Source organism: Silene latifolia, unplaced genomic scaffold, assembly GCF_048544455.1.
Source record: "Silene latifolia isolate original U9 population unplaced genomic scaffold, ASM4854445v1 scaffold_180, whole genome shotgun sequence".
NCBI classification, from domain to species: domain Eukaryota; kingdom Viridiplantae; phylum Streptophyta; class Magnoliopsida; order Caryophyllales; family Caryophyllaceae; genus Silene; species Silene latifolia.
The window spans coordinates 234,199-240,791 of NW_027413151.1; the positions used below are offsets into that span (position 1 = coordinate 234,199).

The following is a 6,593-nucleotide window of genomic DNA, read 5'->3' on the forward strand; positions in this document are numbered from 1 at the left end:
ACTTACCTGCTAAGGTTCGTCCCCTTCAATGCAAATGGCTTTACAAGATAAAGCATTCTGTGGAAGGTCAACAAGATATCTACAAAGCACGACTAGTTGCTAAAGGTTTCACCCAAGTGCCAGGTTTGCACTACGATGAGATTTTTGCACCCGTAGTTATCTTTGCGTTCCATTCGGATTATCTTAGCGATTGCCGCTTTTCATGACTATGAAATTTGGCAAATGGACGTGAAGACCGCCTTCTTAAACGGCTTTTTGGAGGAAGAGTTGTACATGGTACAACCCGAAGGTTTCATCGATCCAGTACATCCTAAGAAAGTGTGCAAGCTTAAGCGTTCCATTTATGGACTTAAGCAAGCATCAAGGAGTTGGAATCATCGCTTCGACCAAGTGATAAAAGAAAATGGATTTACTCGATCTGTCGAGGAACCATGTCTATATATCAAGTCGAGTGGGAGCAAGATTGTCTTCCTAATATTGTATGTTGACGACATACTTCTGATTGGGAATGACATACCTCTCTTAACTTCGGTGAAAGTATGGTTGAAAAACCATTTCCAGATGAAAGATCTGGGAGAGGCACAAAGAATTCTAGGCATTCGTATCTATCGAGATAGATCACGACGGATGTTATCTCTCAGTCAGGAGTCTTACATAGACAAAGTCCTAGAGAGATTCAGCATGACTAACTCCAAGAAGGGGTTTCTTCCTATGGCTCCAGGGGTGCATTTGAGCAAGTCTCAGGCACCAGAGACACCGGAAGAGAAAGAGCGCATGGCACGGATTCCTTATGCTTCGGCAATAGGATCCATTATGTATGCCATGATATGCACACGTCCGGACGTGGCATATGCATTGAGTATGACAAGTCGATTCCAACGGCATCCAAATTTGAATCACTTTGGTTATTTGTCAAGAACATTCTTAAGTACCTACGGAGGACTAAAGATTGGGCATTGACTTATGGAGGCGATCAAAAGCTATGCGCAACCGGTTCTGAGATGCTAGCTTCCAAACGGATCGAGATGACTCGAAATCTCGATCCGGATTCGTTTTACTCTTAATGGCCGCGATCGGCTGGAAGAGTTCGAAACAAATCACATACAGATTCTACGAGCGAGTCGAGTACTATGCCGCGTACGAAGCTACAAAGGAAGCGATATGGATGCGTCAATTCTTACATGGGCTCTCTGTAGTGCCTAGTTCGAATGACCCGATCACCATCTATTGCGACAATAGTGGTGCCATCTTCCAAGCTAAGGAGCCAAAGTCTAGCAACAAGTCTAGACATGTACAACGGAAAGCTCATCTAATCCGGGATTACGTGGAGCAAAAGACAGTAGTGATAGAAAAGATTGCTACAGATGATAACATAGCAGATCCTCTCACTAAAGCATTACGACAAGATAAGCATGAAGGGCATGTTAATTCCATGGGAATTAAACGTGCTCCTAAGTTGTAGTACTCTTTTATGGATCATATTCATCCTCTCTTGTACTCTATACGACATCATCGTTTTGATATTTTATATATATTTTGTTTTTCATGTGGAATTGTACGACAATTTTGAACACCACAAAGTGAACTGAACGAACATTATATCTTTTCAGTCCTTAATTGCCCACATGAGCTGATAACTCTGGCAATTATTTTGTGACGTTGGTTGATGGTGGGTTCAACGAGCCATAAGTCAACCGGTTGGTGACCAATCACGAGGCGATTTATACGGATATTTCGTAGGACACAATTGTGACATCGACGTGGAGTCCTAAATGTTTTATAACATTCGCTGCCCGGTCGTGGATAGGACCTCCATGGTGATCCTAAGAGTCGATTCTTTTGACTATCGACTGTCTCTTGAGACTAAGGCAGATTTTGGGTGACTTTGGTTTCTATCTCACGGTCATCCGTAACAGGGGGCCAAGTAGATTTTTTCTGGGTCATTTCATGCTGTGCTTAGATCGGAAGGAGTTCGAGTTGAAGGAAATATTCAGCCTTTATCAGGTACTTGATATTTCTCAGGGCCACTCGAGGAGCTGTAACTGAAATGCATGGCCATGCTCGGATACGGATTCGTTTTATCAGTTAAGTTACTCTCTAGTCGGGGAAACCACTCTAGATACAGATCGATTGTAAAATACGACCTTTGTGGATCCAGATCTGCAAATTGTTTTACATTGAGTGGGAGAAATTTTAAATGAATATGAGAATCGGTTATCGCACATACACTTGTACGGACAAGTGGGAGTTTGTTGGAGCTTGTGTCCTCCAGTTAGTGCGGATAACGTCATTGCACATACACTTGTACGGACAAGTGGGAGCTTGTTGGGGTTGGTGTCCTTAACAGTTAGTGCAAGGACTTATAAACCTCTAAAAGGATCAAAGGGCATACTTTGGTATTATTATCAGTTGATCCACGTTTATCAATAACGGTTGGCTTGCTAGATAAGTTTGACGTTATTGTCATACAGATGGCGGTGATCAACTGGTCCCTAAAAGTCACACCTATAGGACACGTTCGAGAGACATGACCGTATGAAAATACGATCATGTAGATGCCAAATTTGACTAACCGGTTAGTCGAGTTAATTGACTAGTAATTAGTCAAATATGTGATGTTGAGATATTATATTTAATACGGATTAAATATCATGGGCTAAGGCGAATTAACCGGTTAATTCGTAAAATTAAATATAAGCGATTTATATTTAATTAATGTATATTGAATATAATTATACAATACTGTCTTTGTCGGACACGAATTAATAATTCAGCTAGCCCGCATTATTAGCTGATGCCTTAATTTCCGATAACCGATAACAGTTTATAATCAAACCGCGTCATATACATTTGGAATTTAATGAACCGGACCACGAGTTAAAACCAAGAGAAAGTGGAAGCCCACTTCCCTTGTGTGGGTCTCGGTTTTGACGAGTGAGAGGGATCAAAAGGGAGAGCTTCTCCTCCCTTCTGACCTAATCAATCATTTGAAACAAAAATTAGGGTTTCGAAGAGCATTCTTCTCTGTAGAAACCGAGATCTCACATCTCAAGCAAACTCACATCAGTTCTCCCAATATTGCAAAGCAATCGGAGAACACCATCTAGCACAAGGGCATATCTCGGACAAGGTCTTGGGTGCAACAATTAGGAGGGAATCTCATTTGATTTCTGTTCTTTACGCCGCACTATAAGGACCCGAGGTTGATTCTAATTCCTTATCGTTTCTATATTGTATTTATGTTTTATGACGATATTCGCATGTTAAATTTACGTTATAGTCCTAAATTTAAAGGGTAGTATACGGATATTAACCCACAGTTATTATTATTACTGATTTGTTCATTGTTTTATATGTAGGATCTAGGAGCTCGGTACACCTATGTCTTCGGAGGTGTGGTTTCTAATTATCTTGTTGGTTAAACCTTTTTATAACCGATTTATAGGCTCCTTTTTATAACCGATTCGTAGGCTTTAAACGCCTTATGACTGACGGTGTTTTTGTTGTTGTTGATGTTTCTGTTGTGATTGTTGTTTCTGTTGTTATTATTATTACTGATTTGTTTGTTGTTTTCCGTATAGGGCTAAGGAGTTGGGTACAGTCTTGTCTTGAATACCCAGGTGGTTCCCCTATCCAGGAACGACGTTGTCTGATATGCGTCTATAGATGGTGCTGCCTGTGGATGCGGCTTTTTTGTTTTGTTTTTTTTAATATATTGTTTTAAAAAAACAATGCTTTCGAGCATTTCCTAACCTGTGTTGTATATTATTCCTTAGATTTACAGGTTTCTTGCACTTTTCAGATTTTCGGAATTGTCTGCATGTGGCTCCGGCCGAAGTGAGCTATTCATCTATTTTTTGGGTACAACAACTTTTTATAGCAGTTTCTTTTTTCGGTTCGGTGTGATTCCTTGCATTTACAGATGCTTTTTTTCAGAATTATGCATTGTTTGTGTGCTGGCCACCAGGAAGCGTTTTCTGACGTCAACGGTGATAAGCAATTTCACTTTTAGCGCCTGACTGTTTACTTAGATGATGCTGTATTGTTTTATTAGTTACTTTTAAATGATTTGTTCTGAGTTGGGTTAATTTGGTGACCTTACAATACCAGGTGCTTACATTACCCAGGAACCTGGACGTTTGGTGTACGCCTAACGACGGAGGCAGAGATAGATAAGGCTGTTTCTTTTTGGTTTCCCTATATTTTTAAAGACGACTCTTTTGGGTGTTTTCCTTTTTTTTTTAAAAAAAATGCTTTAAAGTATTTCTTAACTTGTGTTGTATTTTGTTCCTTGGATTTACATGTGTTTTGATCTTTTCCAGTTATCGGAATTGTCCTGCGTTGTGGCTTCTGCCAGGGGTGAGCTATTTATCTGATTTTTTTGGTGCAACAACTTTTTATAGCGATTTTTTTTCTTTTTTGGTTCAATGTGATTCCTTCTTATTAGCAATTCTGCGTCCCTCTTTTTTACCTGTCCGGATTTGGTGTCGTTCTGGGGGAATTTTGCACGGTTTGATTGTGCTATTGTTAGGTTTGTTGGTTTGATGATTCTATTGTTAGGTTTGTTGATTTACTCAAAGGTGTTTATTATTTCTACCTCTTATTGATGATAATTTGTGACGAGTTTTGCCTTTAGCGTGTTCTTTTAGTGCTTGTTACTTTAGACTAGTTGTTTATCCCACATTTTCGGCTGTGATCTTTGCTTTAAGGGTTTTGAGTTCCTCTTTTTGCCCATCTACCGAATTCTAATGATTAATTAGGGTTTTGTTAGGTTCTTAGTTTGCTTAATTAGGGGTTTGATGGAAAGTTCCACTGTATCATTCGCCTATTTTTTGTCAATCAACTGGTTGTTAGGCTTAGTTTGTTTACATTTATTTTTCCTTCTTCTTGTTGTTTGTTATTTGAGTCTGAAATACTAATTTTGATTTTAGAGGTGCTAATAGTTGCAATTTTTGCGGACCTGGCGTCAGGATGATTTGATTTCGACACCTCTATACAGCTAACGATTGCATCAGCAACGCCTACGTACTGGTTTCATTTGCCTAATTCATGATGGTTCGTTTTAAGATTTTGATCCAATGTTTTAAGGTTTGATTCAGTTGTTATTTTATTGTTGCTATTGCTTTATTATTATTATTATTATTATTATTATTATTATTATTATTATTATTATTAATATTATTATTACTATTGGCCTCATTTCCGAGCTCATTAATATTGCCAAAAAAAATAGGACTGGATTTGGCCTGAGCCTGAGCTACATTGGCATGGGACAGTTTAGGTTGTTTGGAGCTTTGAGGAGATGCTTGAGTACTAGCTACATTGTTTTGAGGGGTGCGTTCATGTGTTGTTGTTGTTGCCGCTTGCTAGGTATTATTAGAATTGTTATTTCCAATCCTTCATTAGTCCTGTATGTGTATGTATTGTGGTTTACTCACACGAGCCATGCTTTTTTTGTATGGATTGCAAATCAACGCAGGCGGATTTGTGAAGCGCCAAAAGGGAATTGCAACAACAAGAGGCATCTTGATCTATCTCCGACTTTTCCTTGAAGCCCCTCGTCTTGTCCTTAAACTCCTCCTTGCATTTTTATTTGTACCGTATGTGTCTCTCTCGATTTTCTCGACACTTGGATTTACTCATTTCCTCCTCTTCATCTATATGTTCATGACCTTTTTAGATCCAACGGCCTAATACTGGTTAACAACCTACACTCATAGCTCTTGGGCGACCAGAAGGTGCTGTCATCACCGGCCACTTTAATCGGGGTGCTCTGGGGTGCACTTTATTGACCTCGTTAAACAACTTTTGCGTCGATATTTCTTGGTCCTATTTCGATTCCATACTTTTATTTGCTTTATTTCTCTAATGTACATTAGAACGTTTGTGTGTTGATGTATTGGGGAGGTTGCTCCATTGCACTGTTTTCCCCCAACCCTAATATTTACAGTATTACAGATACATATCTGTGTTCCCACATTCTCATTCTGTTATTCTGAGCAGCACTATAGACCGCTGGCAGCATCCTTAGGACGGGCTCTTTCCAATATCATTATTGCGGTGGTTACGGGCTTAATCGAGAATAAGGTACTTGCCATACATTTTAGAACATTCATGCCTCATTCTCGAGGAATATTTATTGCAGTAATATTACGTGTCACGTTCTTTATCTACGCTCTTTATTTACTAGCTTACTATGCCTGTTGACTTTGGGTCTTTTCTCGTTTAGCTCTTCAGCGCAAAACTCGAAGACCCTGGACCAGTTGCTGGGACTGACAACTTACATTTTACTAATACACCCGCTTGCACTAGAGTAGTTATTGGTGTTTCCTCATATGCTTGGGTGATCTGCCGAGTTCTTTGACCTCTTAATTCTGCCTTCCATAAAGGCTCGCTGAAACCTTTTTGTATACTTAACCCTTAATTATTGTTGCTCTTTTTTTAAAAGGGAACAAAAACAAAAGGCATTAGTTGTTTCCTTTCTCAATCTTTAACCTTATTATTATTATTTAAATTTTTGTACTACTACCTATTTATTAGTTTTTTTAATATAAGCATACTCGTTTTGATGCGTTGATTTGATAGATTACTAT

General features: G+C 39.0%; 1 long non-coding RNA gene across 1 annotated transcript; it reads left to right on the forward strand.

Annotated features, from left to right (window-relative positions):
* The first annotated feature begins 3,925 nt into the window (after positions 1-3,925).
* Positions 3,926-5,068, forward strand: LOC141638119 (uncharacterized). The gene is made up of 3 exons (XR_012542009.1): positions 3,926-3,989; positions 4,111-4,560; positions 4,971-5,068. It is a non-coding gene; the product is annotated as an uncharacterized LOC141638119 (long non-coding RNA).
* Positions 5,069-6,593: the final 1,525 nt, after the last annotated feature.